This window comes from Macrobrachium nipponense, chromosome 5 (assembly GCF_015104395.2).
Source record: "Macrobrachium nipponense isolate FS-2020 chromosome 5, ASM1510439v2, whole genome shotgun sequence".
Taxonomy (NCBI): domain Eukaryota; kingdom Metazoa; phylum Arthropoda; class Malacostraca; order Decapoda; family Palaemonidae; genus Macrobrachium; species Macrobrachium nipponense.
Window position 1 is genome coordinate 56,665,233 of NC_061107.1, and position 17,951 is coordinate 56,683,183.

Consider the following 17,951-nt stretch of genomic DNA (forward strand, 5'->3'; position numbering starts at 1 on the left):
AGCTTTTGGGATTAAGAAAGGGAAAGTGGGGGCGGGCCGAACAAATCACGTGACCTTCCTGATAAGGAAAAAAAAAAAAAAAACACATGTCGGGATGCGCGCATCTGTAGAAAATGGGAAACATCTACAGGTTAAGGACATAAAAGGACCGACGCAAAAAAAAAAAAAAAAAAAAAAAAAAAAAAAAAAAAAAAAAAAAAAAACAAAAAAAAAAAAAAAAAAAAAAAAAAAAAAAAAAAAAGAGAGGCATTCTGGAAGCTGGCGGAATAGCATCACCCCTTTTGCATTTCCCGCTTCCATCAGGGGCCATTTTCCCTACCGTATGGTCCGTTGTTGGACCACAAGTTACTTACAAGTGAGCCACAAAGTCCACCTCCAATCCTATTCTACGCCAAAACCACCTCTCCTAGAAGGTAATGTATTCTGTGATACAGATGTTCTTAACAGTCACGTCATTTCATATTTTTCGCTAAAACTTCCGACTTAGTGTTTCCAGTGCCAGTGTTCATACCAGCCTCCCCTTGCCAGTCAAATGTTAACATTAATATTAATAATAAGTGCTTTTTTTTGTTGGAGGTCGTATGTCCAAGGCATCCATTCTTTGGCACCTTCAGTGCGCTGCCTTGTCTTACCCTGTGCCTTTTCTGGCCTTCATTCATAAAACTCTCCGTTACAGAGGGAACCTTAGCTGTGGATGTTGCTCTTGATTGTCGTCTGCATTCACAACGATGCGGTATTCTTCTCCAATCTCCATTGTCCCGGTAGCTTGATAATTAGACAGGAATTGCTACCTGATAGACTGCCGTTTTAACCTTCTGATTATTGTTAATGTAGTACATTTATGTAATTTTAAGTTATCTTAAACTGTTTATCGACAACAATTCCTTAATGACTAGAGGCCTTAGCTCAGTGAAAACCCCCCTTCATTCTGCGTTTTTCCTGCCCAAAAACAGTCAATCCCAGGACTTCACCTGGTAAGTAAGTAGTTATCTCAAGCAACAAAGTTCTGGACGGGTTGCATTCGTGTATAATACTTCTTTCCTTTCTACCTTCAATAATTGTAGATAAAGTTATGTAGATATCTTGTCATAAGTTACGATGATATTTTGCACCCTTTCTATTGATCATGTCGTATCTTAAAGTCCAAATACCCTAGGGGGATTTACCACGGGGGTATTGGAGAGTAGGATCAAACCAAGATGACTATTGCCCCTACGGGCAAGGATGATCAAAATGGAATAAACGCTGTCACTTCCAACGTGGCAGCGTCAGCGTGGTTCGAAGACGGCATGGGGCAGCGATTGTTGTCTTTTTCTGAGGCCACCTCCCACTGCAAGAAACGGTTTTGAGGTGGAAACAAAAAATAACACGAAAGCTTTCTACTTACAGAAAATATGACACAAAAATAAGAATGGATAAATAAAAAACAGAGGAAAACAAATTGGCAGTGGAAATGAATGAAAAAGAAAAGACGAAACTATAATAAAAACATCATCCAACCAGTCACGTCACAAGGGGAGCTCTTCAGGCCAATCGGTACGATTATTGTCCAATAAGACAACAACCAACACCCGCTTGTGGGCGAGATCATTACAGAGAAATGAATGAAAAGAAATCATTGGGAAATTCCTGTCCGAGTAAAATTGTTAGGAAGTATTTGGTCGAGTACCTGTTATTACGTCGTTAAGACATAATTGTGGTTTCGACAAAACCTATTTGAAACAATGATCATTATTCAATCTGGAAAATTTGGATGCAGATCTTTGAATTTGTTTTAACCAAATGTCAAAACATAACTCTTTGCCAGAGGAGTTTTCTTGGTAGAGTCGAAAATGCAGAAATGGAAGGAATGGTACAGGTATTATAGTGCGTTTACTTTTCTAAGATCGCTGTGGTGTGGCTTGTACAGATATCATACCTTGCCAATTTTCATGTTATGGTAATCATATTAGTTTCATGGAGTCTATTGAAATAGTTTCTATTTCTTGAAATGTGATTCTTTGTTTGCATCAGATATTTTGAATATATCTTATTTCGTATATTCTTCGTTAAAACCTCAGTTTCATTAATGAAAATTAAGATATGGCATATTTTTTCGGCGGCGATGCCAGATCTGAGTTCAGGGGACCTATGGTTTTTAAGAGGATTTAAAAGGTCATGGTCAATATCATTAAAGGATACTCGCACTCGATCACCCACTGTGAAAAGTATGGACAGCCCAGCCCAAGTGACTCCCGTAAACATCTTCACCCACCACCTGAGGACAAGGAAATAATCTATAATTTCCTGAAATACTTTATTTTATAAAAAACATCTTGAAGGTCCTGTAACTGATGTTTCGAAGGCTATCCAGAGAACATCTGAAGCGACAAAAGTGTTAGAAATGACTATTCGTAGACTTAAGAAGCAAGAGAGGCGGGAAATATTGTGGAATCTCCAATGTCTCAAAAAAGAAAAGAGAAAGTGAGTCCTGTGACTGACTTAGATGATTTTGATGAAAATGTTATGCAGAGAAGGAATTAGTGGTTGTCTTTTCCATGGGCATAATAGATCGATTGACTCATGAATTTATGTTTCAAGTCCAAACACCGGAGCCAACAGGCCACTCAGGGCATCTATAATTATAGAAAGAGAAAGAAGGAATAGCTAAGTAGAATCGGGAATGAAAAAAAAAAGTTAACAGGGAAGAAGCAAACCCTTTCCCTCGACTCCCAAGGTCTAAAGCGGATCCTCCGAAGAAGGATTATATCTGCGGGAAGCATTTAATGGGAGTTACATTCCCGTAGATATGGCAACTCTGTCTTTTCTACCTGGCCCCACCCTAGCGATCTTAGAAAAGTAAACGCACTATAGTTTACCCACCCCCTCCCCCCACACAAAGGCGTTGGAGAGAGAGAGAGAGAGAGAGAGAGAGAGAGAAAACCGTTTTTCAGCATCTAAAAACACACTGGAATCTATCGTAACTCTTGTTGTTGTTACGAATGATACAAAACAAAGTGAACTGTCATTACCAGTTAACTAGAATTCTTTCTTAAAACGCTTGGCTCCGAGACGAAGGTGACGATGAGCTTTTTCTCCCTTCTGTTGTCACGCTATTTCGGCCACGACTCTCCTTTCTTGCAGTATCCTCGTAATGACTCTTTCATCAACGCCCCATTTCACCATCTTCATCAGAAACTGATCAAGTCTAATGACAGGGATCAAATCAATTGGATTATAAATGGAGAGAGAGAGAGAGAGAGAGAGAGAGAGAGAGAGAGAGAGAGAGAGAGATGGAATTCACATCGTGATAAGGCGTGTACCGACTAGACTGTCCAATCCCCCGTATCACTGTCATTATGCAACGATGCCGAGCATCGCGTGAAAGTACTTTGCGCGTCCATTTGTCTCAATTACCTCTGAACCCTTAAGCAACCCAGGGAGAAGGTAGGAGAGGCGGCCGGCAGGGCAGAATAAACCACATGCAGCTTCTCTCTCTCTCTCTCTCTCTCTCTCATAAAGAACACCAACTGAAGACCAGCAACGCAGGTCACAAGTAAATTCTAAGGCAATGGTCCACGACGCTTTCTAGCAGTATTACAGCTTACCTAAGGCTTAGTATAAGTATCGGTACATATCAATCACTCTAGCAGGATGACCAGTCCACATATTATAGACTTTGGCTGTGACAACAGTCAAATTGGGGTTGTGGCTGATACAAGCAGGCGCCGAGTGACCAAGGATCTTCCTTCCACCTGTATCAAATTGGCAGGATAACACCTACATTAAACAGGTCTCATTTTTTCTTTCTTTCCTTGGGACACCTACTACAACTCTGGTTTCATTATTGTGATATGATTGGTTTACGTATGTATGTATGTATGTATGTATGTATGTATGTATGTATGTATGATATATATATATATATATATATATATATATGTATAATAGATATATATATATAATTAATATATATGTGTGTGTGTGTGTGTGTGTGTGTGTGTGTGTGTGTGTGTGTGTGTGTGGTTGAGCATAGGCAATTTACTTACTGATTGCAACAGTGTAGCGTGTCAGACAAATCAGGTTCACTAAAGCATGGCATTTACGTATGGAATATTTGATGATTGTATTATTTATTCCATCCGAATTTTTCCATGTTAAAGGACATTTCAAAAAACTTTGTGGCTCAATAAACATCACCCCCCCTACCCCCGCAAAAAAAAATATAAACTCAGATATAGCAAGAATAACTATCTGCCCTAGAACATGTGTAAACATGTCCACGACCGCGAGAGGGAGAGAGGAAATGCAGAGTTCTCGAATCAGGCATCAAACACAAAGGAAAAGACCAGGTCTACTGGAGGGAGAAAAGGTAAATAAAAGATGGCTCCTGTTAGGTCTGGGACAGATAGTTGGTTTGTTGGCATATTCTTGACAGCTTTCACTGGGCTGCTTTAAGGCAAATTTTCTCCAGTTACATTGAATTCCTCACCCTGTGTGCGTATTGTGTTTAAGATAGTTGAAAAAAAAATTAGGCCCACAGGCAGAAAACCTCTTATGCTTTGGTGCAGAACAACTGAACAGCAGCTGAAAGACACAAAAAGAAAGACAAAAACTGAAGGCGGCATTATGACAGAAAATGAAGACTTCAAATGCTGGCTGAGAAGGCGAGAGAGACTATGCTAAGCAGAAGCAGACAGAGCGATACAGCAGATGACCAAATGCAAAGGAATGCAACATCCGAGGGAATAATTAACTCAAGGAGCGAACGTTGCTCCAAGCCTTACTTATCGTTTGGCAGGTGAGAGCACCATAATAATGAGCAGCCTAACTCCGCCTTGGTCCAATTTTGTTCCTGTACTGCGGCTACAGACAGAAAACAGACGTGAAAAGACGGCAAAAGAAAAAGAACAAGCCAATGAACGAACACTGACCTCTGCGGTGATTACCTTAGGAGTCAGATGCATGTAAATATAAAATGAAATAGAAAGCCATAGGCTAAGAAGAACGATGAAAGGCTAGAAGTTATTAGTTTGGAAAAGAGTTGAGGGAGTACTGAGTGAAGGCCCAAAAATGGGGCATATACATTCAGTAATCATCAGAGCCGCACCTGTCCGCGAAGCAGTTCCTACTAGACTCTATATCTGTCTCTGCAAGTTCCATCTCAATCGCAAAATCGTTTAAACATTGATCATTTCATAGTGAAACGCATTCTACCTCATCCCAAATATCTCCCAAAAAACAAACATATCAAAAATTATTTCAAACTGCAATAGCAAATAAAATTACCGGCTCGTAACCAGTGTTTTTTTTTATTGGGGGGTGGGGGGTCGTTTTCCCAAGACTGGACCTTGTCTTCTATAAATGTCATTGCATATATAGGTAAATACAAGATGAAATACTTGAAAATATGGACTTCCAGAAATTAGAACGACCCCCACCTCGGTACAGGCCTGAATTAATTCTACCATTTGTACATTACATTGACACACAACAAAATAAGCTTTTAACATTTAACTAAAAATAAATAAATAAACGTAACGTTTTTAGCCGTCAGATCAACAAAGATTTAAAAACCACACTGTACATAAGAAAATGTTCTGCATGTGATCAAAAGAAGACAAGAGAACCATCCACCAACACCCGCGCCCGCTCCCCTCCCCGCCCCCCCCCCCCCCTCCCCCCCCCCCCGTCAAGCTGTCGATAATTTTTCAATCCGGAGTAATTACGGGGAATCAGTTTATTAGATGCAATATATCAAGCTAGAAATTAATGGATACTCAAGTCTGTCTGTCTCTCTCTCAACACACGATCACGATAAATTACATGCCAATAGTACGTTTTAATACTTCACGAATTATTCATACATTGTGTTTGTACACACACACATACATACATACATACATATATATATATATATATATATATATATATATATATATATATATATATGTGTGTGTGTGTGTGTGTATGTGTGTATATATATTATATATATATATATATATATATATATATATATATATGGCTATATATATATATAAAGGTTCGTTTATAACGTACAGGCTGGTAACGAATTCGAGCTTACACGAATGAAAGTGAATTTCCCGGTCCCAATGCAAATAAATGAACTTCAAATTGTAGGTAGTATGCAACGAATTATTTATTACGAAATCAGGTATATAAAGAACTATTTTTTAAGTCTCTCTCTCTCTCTCTCTCTCTCTCTCTCTCTCTCTCTCTCTCTCTCTCTCTCTCTCTTCTTCTCTCCTCTCTCTCTCTCTCTCTCTCTCTCACAGCTTTCCGTCCCAAGTACATTACTTAAGACTATTTAAACTAGGTTCGCCTCCAAGATTTGACGAAGTATTAATGTTTTACTCTACTTGACTTGTAGGCCTTTTGACCTACTTTCTGACCAGTATGACTGGTAATTGGCACTGTGCAATTTGCACCAGTGCACAATAAGGTAATCAGACAGAATAGGGAATAAGTGTTAGGGGGGGTAAATTTGCAAAATGAACCAATATCAAGGTTACAAAGGAAATTAAGCTATAAATCATAAAAGGTGGGAAATAGGGAGTCCCTTAGCCTCCGCCTCTGGATGAAAGTCCCAAGTACTCTTAAAGAAATCCTGGTTTAACAGGTTATGTAATTAGTACACAGTTTAAGTATGGGATAATTGGTTTACTGTTTATGAGTACACACTCACAAGGGGCGAGAAGTAGAAGTATGAAGGGAGTGAGTGGCACTCTGGATTAGGTGCCATCAGACCCAGATAAATTGGGGCACAAGAACTCAGTGGCTCTTGTAGGCTATCTGTAAGACTTACGCCTTTAACAATCCTTCCTTGGTCGTCTTTTAGTATGCATGTTCATTGGTATAGGCAGAGCCTTTGATGCCAAATCTCCAAAGGAGACGTTGGCGTTTTAGGCACTCCTACTGCATCAACAATGGGAGTTTTGAGGGTGCCAACAATCGTTGTTATTTGCTGGCACAGTTCATTTAGCTCAATTTTCCAGCTTGGCTACTTGGCAGATTTTCCAGAGTATCCTGCTCTGAGGATTTGGAAGGAGAGGAAGAAGGTTTGTCAATCGTTGGAGCCTCGCAAGTAACGATGACCAACTCAGGCATGGGTTGCGAGGTCACATCTTTGTGCGAGTGTCTGATTTGGTCGTGGGGGTCCTAACAGGACTCATGTGCACTTGGGGTTAACTCTCGGCCCGACACTGGTAGCGGGGCCAAGCTGGGAGGTGAGAGAGTACCCTGTTGGGGATCTCCTGGGGGAAAATGTAGTGTGGGCACTGGCAATGGGTTTGAGTCGGGGCCAGGCACAGAACTCGTACTGGAGAGTGGCTCAACATCTGGGGTGGATGAAATGTGGCACTGCTCTGGGCACTCAAGTGGCATTGGCAGCGTGTTTAGAACAGTTCGCAAGGACTCTCTGTGGAGGCCTTCAAGTCCTGTCACAGGAGGACATCATAACCTCCTGGAAGATATATGACTACTGCAAGTCTGCAGATTTTTCATTGATGAGGTCTGGTGACCCTCAGTTGAACTGCTGGGAGTATCATTATCGGTAACGAAGTTGTGTCTGTCAACGATGGCTCTGTAGGGGACTCGATCTTCTCTTATGAAATAGATCTGCGTGCCAGTCATCAAAATCTTAATCTTCGACATGGCATACTTGGTAGTTAGTTATCTGTAGGAGGTGCCATAATGTGACGAGTGCGCTTGGAGCATAATAGAAAAAATCCTCCAATTGCAGAGACTCAGAAAGTTCTGCAAGTGTCTTGATGTCAAGGGAATCCAGCCAATGGTTATCATTTTTCCCTTTGTGATACGTCCAGTTCGTCTTCTTTAAAGTAGGCTTCCCAGCGTTTTCTCCAGCGTTCAGGTGTAATTCCATAGGCTTTGTTGACCGCTCCTCTGACTGCTTCAAGATCTCCTTGTACAGCAGTTGTCAGAGTACGGAGAGCGGTTAAACCCTTGTCCTACATGTGCTTGTTCAGGATTAACGACATCTCGATTGCAGTGGGGATGTAATTGACAAACACATTCTTTACACGATTAAGCCATGCTTCAAGTTCTTCTTCCGACAACGTCTGGATAAGCGTGCTCATGCTGCTTAGAGCGGACTGGGGTGTGGCTGGAGAGGGGTGACTGGCCCTATGTTGGGCGAGTGTTTGTTTGTATGGTGTTTTTACGTTGCATGGAACCAGTGGTTATTCAGCAACGGGACCAACGGCTTTACGTGACTTCCGAACCACGTCGAGAGTGAACTTCTATCACCAGAAATACACATCTCTCACTCCTCAATGGAATGGCCGAGAATCGAACCTGTGACCACCGAGGTGGGACGCCAACACCATACCAACCACGCCACTGAGGCGCTCGTTGTTGGGCGAGTGCCACGGCACTGTTGTGGCGAGCTCTTGGCATTAGCCTATCCCTGATCCCAAGCCATCTTTGATAACACCAGCCTTCGCGAAATTCCGTTCATGTTAGAAGACTTGAGAGAATTCTGAATAAGATCAATTCTGTAAATTCTGCCATTGTATTCAATTAAAACACGCTTGAAAGGTCTGTTTCCAGCATACACAAATAACAATAATGCCTAACAATAACAATAATAATAAAACTGCCATCTCAGGCGAAAACAGACAGTGGCCAAACGCACAAAAAGGAAACTAATACCATCATCATCACTCTCAACTGTCTGTGGAGCGAGTGCCCCAGGAATGAAGGAGGTGGCTTCGAGCGCATTCCACTGACGAGCCTTATTCGTCCCAAGCTGACAAAAAGAGAGAGAGAGAGAGAGAGAGAGAGAGAGAGAGAGAGAGAGAGAGAGAGAGAGAATGTTCAAGTATTTCTGGATATTCTTCACTATACACATTTTTGTTTATTTTTGAAGCACTATTTTGTTTAAGTACTTTCAAAGGTTGCTAATTTAAAAAATTATCTACCGTACAATATAATGATATCGTGGAATATGTGTTCATAACGTATGCAAAACGTGGGTAGAAGTGGAAATCATTACATAATTACTCTACTTCTTTTTAGGTTACTCGAGCGTGAAATATGTATATATATATATATATATATAATATATATATATATATATATATATATATATATATATATATATATATATATATAAATCAACGGGAAGGTGGACCATTAGAAACGTTGTAATTCATTGTAACTCTTTTATTTCCTTCGTTCTATTAGACAACAAATAAAATTACTTTAAAATTCAACAACATTTACAAATTACAACACAGAATTTAAAAAAAACACACACACAAACAAAAAAACAAGTCCAAAGACCGCTAACCAACCTCATGCAAAGAAGGCAGAAGACAGAATAACAATAAAATAAAAAGTTAACTCAAGGAATACAGTTGTGTGGAGGAGGTCTGGGTATCTAACTGGGGAACCAGTTGTCTAATAAGTAATGATTAAAGGATGGTCAGTTCATATATATATATATATATATATATATATATATATATTATATATATATAGTATATATATATATATATATAAGTCTGATGAGTGCGCACAGATGTAGACACAACAAAGATGAGAGGACAATACATGAGGAAAGATGAGGTTGAGTCATGTGGAGATAATGAAGATAAGCAGTGAAAACGGAGAGCAAGACCCAGCAAATACCGGACACAAGATAGAAAAGGTGAAGTGATGTCAACAGGCTACAGTAAATGGTGAGACCTTCGTGTCGATATGAAAATCGTGATGCGAGTTTCCTGCAGAGGTGGTTGGTTCCTTCTCAACAGAAATCAGCACCAGCCAAGTATCTCTCTCTCTCTCTCTCTCTCTCTCTCTCTCTCCTGAGACTCCTCCTGGTCTCACTTGCGAGATCCTCCACAGAAACGAGAGCAGCAATGAAAAGCGAAATCAGACTCCGGACCAAATTTCATTCAATCAAATGTTAATTGGACAAACGATCCGGGCGTGGTCATTCCCAATGAAGAATACTACATCAACATATGAGCCGCATAAAGTCACCGGAGAACTTGATGTCTTCACGCACCTGGTAGCGACACCAAAGAAAAAGTAGCTTTATTCCAAATCCAGATAAAAAAATACAAAAAGCATCTTTTCAAGTCGAGTTTTTATAAACAGAGAAGCCCATGAACGTGGTCATTACGCTCTTTAGCGAATTATTGCGTTGCGCATTTCTTGTTTTGTTTTTATTTAGACAAATTCGATGAGATGAGATCCTGAAATAACCGAAGCAGTCGATGATCTGTGGAAATCACAGCACAAATAAATGACGTCAGCTTTTGAATTCCAAAAGAATTCAGCAAAACTCATGTGAAAGTAAGACTATCATGTTTGCAAAAACTCGCATGAATGATAGTAATAAAAAAACGCAAAAAATATATCAAATCATGTAATGACAATAACCAATAAAAGGTTAAAATACGTCATATAAAGAGCGCACAGCAAAAACAGAAAGCTAAAGGCAGTGGGTTAACATTAACTCTAATGACCACAGCTGGGATAAAAGGGCGTAGTCAGTACCTGCTCCTTACGTATATCATATATTCCATCAAAGAAACAGAGAAGATAAAATAAAGGAGAATAGCGAAGCTAAGTGAAGCAAAAATGGGAAATAATGTGACTATTATTATTATTATTATTATTATTATTATTATTATTATTATTATTATCACCAATGTTTTTATAACGGCGTTTTTTCATTTCGACCGTTTTAAAAGTAGGCGGTATAAGGTAACCTGCCCTTCAAATCATTGAGAGACTAAACTCGTTGATGTAGTGGTAGCAGCAGTAGCACTTGACATCTCGTCTGAATGAGGAAATAATTACTATTCACATTTGGTGTTTTAGTGCCATGATAACGATTACAATAACAGAGGATATTAAATGAAATAATACGCAATGAGAAGAACCTCAAGACAACTATATAACGTAAAACGGACAACAGCACTAAAAGTGATGAGCATCGGATACAAGGCGTAGTGTAGTAACAAAGCCGCAGGCGATCCAATCATTGTAGACGAAGTAGTCACCACCCGGTTGCTCACAGCTGGCAAAAGCCGTTCGACCGCTTTCCAAATCTTGACACGGAGAGACGACTGACTCCTTTGACTCAAAAGAGTCACCCGACAATTACGATCCAATGACGTCAGTTCATTTGGCCAAAGGATATGAACGGAATGACGAAGGTAAAAGGTCGAATTGTGAACGGCTACGTTGCATCAGACCTCTGGGCTTTCATGACACTCACGGATTTTGTTGATCAGTCAGTATGCTGCATTACAATGAACATTTATAGGAAGCGTAGGATAGCAAGCATTCTATCTATTTAACAGATATAGATAGATGGAGAGATAGGTATATATACCTATCTATCTATATCTTTTAAATAACTGTAATAGCCACAATGCCATCTTAACTTCTTGAATTTAAGAAGTTAAGAGGACAATGAGGCTATTACAATTGCATATATATATATATATATATATATATATATATATACACATACATACATACATACATACATATATACATACTACATACATACATATATATATATATATATATATATATATATATATATATATATATATATATTATATAAAACAAGAGATGAAACGCTATAATATCAAATTAAAAATATATATATATATTATATATATATATATATATATAAAGCAAGAAGATGAACGCTGATAATAGCAATTAACAAAATAAATCAATATTCCTGTTTACTTGACAACCTAAACATGCACAAGCTAGGACTATATTACATTCCTTAAAAAAAAGGAAAAAAAAAAAAAAACTCCTGGAAAACAAAATACCAAACGCTAAACAAACGGGGTAGTAAAATAAAAAGCGAAAGAAAGACGTCGCGTTCATCAAATGAATGACTTTTGCATTCGTGCATGACGCCGCTGAGTCACCTCGATAATCATGCAATTAATCCGATCAAGAGTCACGAGGCTCAGGTGGTCTGTCCCAAGTTCTGTCGGTTCGGACGATGTTTCCTGTGGGCCGTCGGGAAGAAATAACCTTTAAGTCAGTTGATAAGTCTTCGTATATTCTGAATACGCTGGAGGTCGCTACACAAATACATTTAAGTATATATAATACAACAATATGCACAGAAAATTTACTGGAAAAGAAAATACATAAAATGAACGAAGGATAAATGTCTCAAAATCTATTTTTATATACAAAGAAACGAGAGGTGACGAAGGCCGAATAAATAATATTCTTCCTGTAATTTCCTTTCGGTTCAGAAATACATCTGGCTGGTCACTTTTGATTTCAACCAGGCATCGCTGGCTGGCTGGCTGGCTGGCTGGCTGGCTGGCTGGCTGACTGACTGACTGACTGACTGACTGACTGACTGACTGACTCCCCAGAGGAAGGATAGAAAAACATCAGCTTCTTGAATCGGACAAAAGGTCTTCCTTCCTTCCTTCACCTTTCAGGTCAAAGCACCACGGCCATAGAGGCTACTATTTTTCACACTTTGTGCAGGTGCGCAGTTTGAAAACAAAAGGCTGCACCATATGATACGATAAAAAACTGATTAAACATGCACTACTAACACTAACAATTGTCAAATGTTGAAAGAAGACGGCAGATCTAGCAGGGTGGGTACAAGTTCCAAAACTCTGAAAGGTTTAAAGGTTGCCAACAGATCAATATGACGAATGGGAGGGACTGGATCTGAAAAGCACTCGAATATTCCCGTAGGGAAGTTATCATTCAAACCTGGTAGTCATGACCCATAACCTATCAGCTTCGACGTTTTTTTTTACTTCAAAAACTTTAACCTGCCGCTCATATCAGACCTTGGCGACATCAGTGGCGGGTGGCGGTCAGAGCAATGTTCGTTTATCAAAAATCAAGGACAATTTCCCTTGCAGTGCAGCAGACGTCGATTCTTGGGCTGCAATTCTACCACAAGTAGCTGCCAGGCTCTTGTGACAACTGAGTTGATCGAACTCAACTTTTCTCCTGCTGCAACTCATCTATTTGTTTTCTTGCTCTAGCGTTCGTATTTTTTATGAAAATTTTTCGAACACGGAACCGAAATTCATGATAGTGATTATCAATTTTATTTCTTGGAAGGCCGAGAGACCCTGTCTACAACGTTGCTCCTCCTCCTCCTCCTCCTCCTCCTCCTCCTCCTCCTCCTCCTCCTCCTCCTCCTTCCTCCTCCTCCTCCTCCTCCTCCTCCTGTCGACTTAGCCCATATCAGCTGCATTCCAGATCCTAAGCTATTTGGCGGGGTGGCTAATGACGTTAAGTACAATCCTATTAATCAACCATCTGTCAAACATTTAACAATTAAACGCAATGTAAAAAGACAAGCACGAGAGAGAGAGAGAGAGAGAGAAGAGAGAGAGAGAGAGAGAGGTTAAAACCGTTCTCTCCAAAGTTCCACACCAAAGCGCATACAAAATAACCGGCACAAATTAAATTGAACCTAAAACTGATTCTAACATAAACATCAAACGCTGGACAGTTAATCATAATGATCAAAGGCCTAATTAAAGATTCAAAATATGAAAGATCAAATCAGAACAAAGACGTGGACATTAAGCTTTTATTGAACTGCCGAAAAAAAAAATTATGGCTACTAGTATTAATTAAATAGTTACGGAGGTGTATTTGTATCTGACGTATATACAGAAGCTAATGACATTTCTCTTTGAGAAGTACAACTTCTAATAAAGAAAACATTTCAAGAAGAAGAAGAAAATCATCTGACAGAGTGATAGGCGAGCGAGTCAACAGGACGGATGATACAGCTTTGTTTAATGACCGCTGTCAACACTGACGTTGTTGGCCGCTGACCCTTAAGCTGGCCTCACACTAGGCATTTTTTTCTCGAGCAGCGAGCCGTTGCTGCCGAGAATGAAAAACCGGGAGCTTTTAGCTCGAGATTCTTGCTTCCGAACAGGACGGAAAGCAGCCAGCACGAGCCGCGAGCCACAACATAGTGTAAACAAACAAGATGGCTGCTGCTGATAGGACGTACTCTCCTGAGCCACTCTTGAACCCACAAACGTTTTTTTGTTACTCTTGCATTCACGTAAGTTTCCGAGAAATAAACCACTGCAGCGCATCTTGCAACAGTCCGACAATTTCTGGGCGCCATGATGATATCAGATGATCAGTTTTGTTTACTTTTTCCTACGGCTCCTCGAAACCACGAGGTCCGAGTGTGACGATACAAACACTTTTGCTCGCGAGCATCGGCTGGATGCTGGCCAAAACCACGAGCAAGAATGACTAGTGTGATACCAGCTTTAATTTCAAGGCGATTAGGATTCCTAAAAAGAGATATCATCGACAACAGAGACATAGCCATGCGTACAAAACACGTCAACACCAATTTTACAATTTCGTCTTAAAATAATGATAAAATGAACGTTGAAAACTGTAACTTTTAAATAACAAAATTTTCTCTTAAAAACCGAGTCATAAAGGCATTACAAGGACATCCTTGAAACGACTAAATCATCACGAACATCTCCAAATTGTCAATATTTTCAGTGGCAACAATATCTCTCAATAGACTTTCAACATCACGACACGGCTCTTTTTAAAGCCTCCTAATATTTCAAAGTGACCAGATCGTTTTCAGAGCTACAACCTTCTTTCTTCACCAAGGAACCCAGTGGCGTCGTTCAGTGAAGGAAGGAAGGATTTCATCCCAGAATGACTGAATCTGGATGAATGTCCTCTCACGCACTTTCTTCTCAATTCTCAGTCCCTTTTTCTCATATCCTCCATTTCCTTCTAGTCGAGGGAGGCTTTTGGATTATTTTCTCCCTCCAAAGACGAACTAACGATTTCTTTTTCCTTCTTTTGACTCTTAGCTCTAAAATGCTTCTAGGATCTTCCTTAATTAAATTGCTTCTCTCTCTCTCTCTCTCTCTCTCTCTCTCTCTACAACCAAGTAAAGAAACCACGATCAGAAAAAACAGGCTGGGGCTTATTTGCCCTTCCATACATCACATTCCATGACCAACAAATGATTTTAAAATCTTGCATTCTTTTGCTCCGCGGACGTTGTCTTGAGAAAAAACCACAAAACTGCGTAGGCATGCACACAAAAAAACAAATACTTGCAAAGCACCAGGTGATGATCATCACTCTTAACTTCTCTATTATTTTGTTAACTAAAAAAATTGCTCAACTACAAACGCTACAGTAATAGACATCTGTTCCTTCACACAACAATTGTCTGCCTTAGACTAATACATTTTCTTGTAAAAGAAACCGACATCAAAAGGACATTAAGCAGACCACAGGCATTCACACAATACTTGCGTTATTCTTGAAAATAAGACTAAACGTAAGTCATACGTCAACATTCGCCAATACTGCTAAGACCTACATCCTTGCCCAATCATCTGTCTTTCGATTGTTCTATCTCTCAAGGAGAGAGAGAGAGAGAGAGAGAGAGAGAGAATTGTAGTATTTTAGGCACAACGGCAAAATTAAAATATATATCTCAATTTTTATCAAAGAATATCTTCCAAATTGAACATTACCTCAGCACAGGTGTTTGAATAACACGGGCGGCAACGGAAAGAGAAGGCATCAGTGACGAGGAAGAGAGAGAGAGAGAGAGAGAGAGAGAGAGAGAGAGAACGTTATGAAAGTTAAAGTTAGCAGGGCACCTCCTTTACCTCATCAAAGTGCAGAACTTGTAGTCCGGAGTGAGTAGTCGGGTGTATGATGGTTGGGAAAGGGGGGGTGGATGTGGGGGGGGGGGGGGTTGGGGGGGGGGGGGGGGGGGGGGGGGGGTGGGGGGGGGGGGGGGTGATTACTAAGTACTTTTCAAGGGGGGCCGATTTAGTGGGGAGGGAGGGAATGAAAGAGCCACCTGGCTTTCCGATGTATCTATTAAAGAGCTATTTCTTCAAGATATGGCAAAGGCGTCTCACGCGGGCATTAACACTCCATAATCCTATCTATTATATATATATATATATATTATATATATATATTATATCTATAATATATAAATTATAAAAATATAATATATTATAATTAAAAAAAAAACATATATATATATATATATAATATAATATATATATATAATATATAAGCATACTTCTATGCATGTTGCCGAAGGAACCAATACATGACTTGGCGAAAGAGAAAGCGGGCGGAATGTTCCTTTTTTTTTGTGCGCACAATGGCGACGGAGGCTGAGTGTATGGAACAACGCGTCTGGTTGTCGTCTGTCGAGGTAACTCTTGACGACATCTTCTGGCGCCGCAAGGATCTGTAAGGCAGCAGCAGCAGCAGCAACCAGGTGAAAGATGACATTGGAGTGGCCATTAAAAGACCAATGGGAGACGACTTTCATATTTCTGTAACATGCATTCAGTATTGGATTCTGTTTCCTAACGAAATAAAGCAATGCATTGATATATAAAGGTATGAATGTATGAATGTTAATTCTGCTTTGTAACAGTGAAAAAATGGGCGCTGGAAACAGCTTCCATTGAACAATTTGGAATGCTCGGATCTCCTCTGGAATACTCCACATTTCTCCAGCAAATATATACATGCCCAAGTAGGCTTTAATTAATTATTATCACGGGATATCAGAAAATTAAACTCACATATTAAAAGATGCCGTCAATGCATACCTATAAAATTTTAAGGATTCTCTAAACATTACATAGCTGAATTTGAGACCCCTTGTCTTATGACTCTCGAAAAATATATCTAAGCGGTTAACTAGGCTGCCAAAACAAACCAAACTCCAATGAACTTTAGAAATTAAGAAAAAAAATACAGACGATGGTGTCTGTAAGTAAAAGAAACAATACATGAATATCAAGATCCCTTAATAAATAAAAAATAACAACTCTACCAAAAAAAACAATATATTAATAACCAAAGAAAAGTTATGTACACTGAAAATGACAGGAACAGTTCTGCTTGCGTATGAACAACCCAATAAAAAACAAAAATAAAAGAAAAAATTATAAAACAAATGTCCTGCGATTCTCTCTCTCTCTCTCTCCAACTAAAAAAAAAACCTGAAACTTCGTGACGAGAGACACGCCCTGGGTCACTTGTAGGGGTCAAAATTCCCAATGATCCGCAACCTCTCAAACCTGTCCCTTGACCCAACATTAAAAGAGAAACATCTGCCCCAGCAGCAACAAACACCTAAAAGAAATTACTTCGTCTGGATCGATGCGAACAGGTCATTATTCATGAGAATCATCTCGGCTCTATTATTCACACTTGGAGAAGTTCTTTTTTTCTCTCTCTCTCTGAGAGAGAGAGAGAGAGAGAGAGAGAGAGAGAGAGAGAGAGAGAGAGAGAGAGAGAGAGAGAGAGAGAGACTTTAACGGAGTGAAAAGCCGTAACGTAACCCAAGGTCCATGTCACGGAAGCCATTTAATCCCAAACTACCTCATTAACCGTAGCATTACCCAGTCATGGCTTCTTCTTCTGTCTATTTCCTCTCCTGCCTCTTCCTCCTCACCACTCACTTTCATCTTATGAAATGGCGACCAGCCTTTCTCTTTCTTTCCCTTGTAACTGAGAAAAAAAATGTGCGGAGGAAGAGGTGCTAGGGAGATATTATTTTTGGTGAATTTTATGATCAGAAAGCGTAAAAATGTGACGTGTCAATAAATTTTAAACATAGGAAATGATATTAACAAAATCTAATGCAGAAAGCTGCACATTTAAAAACCTGAATAGAGGCAGTGCCAGGTTTACGGCGGGGCAGCGTGAGCAGATAATCGCCGTAACCCGAATCATCATAATTATAATTGGAATAAATAGCAACAGCGCTAAGTCTGGGTTACAGAGCTATAAAGCAGGTTAACAGCATTATGAGGCAAGCGCCTTCAGTCCGGGATGACTTAACCTGAACCTGATGTAACCTGGTGACTGCCTGTATCCAACAAGAATTTAGAGGCGGTGAA

At 39.7% G+C, this 17,951-nt stretch overlaps 1 protein-coding gene across 1 annotated transcript in view; it reads right to left on the reverse strand.

The window, feature by feature from the left end:
* The window catches only part of LOC135215345 (neuron navigator 3-like), a 108,548-nt gene that overhangs the window by 64,622 nt on the left and 25,975 nt on the right, over positions 1–17,951 (reverse strand). The window lies entirely within an intron of this gene.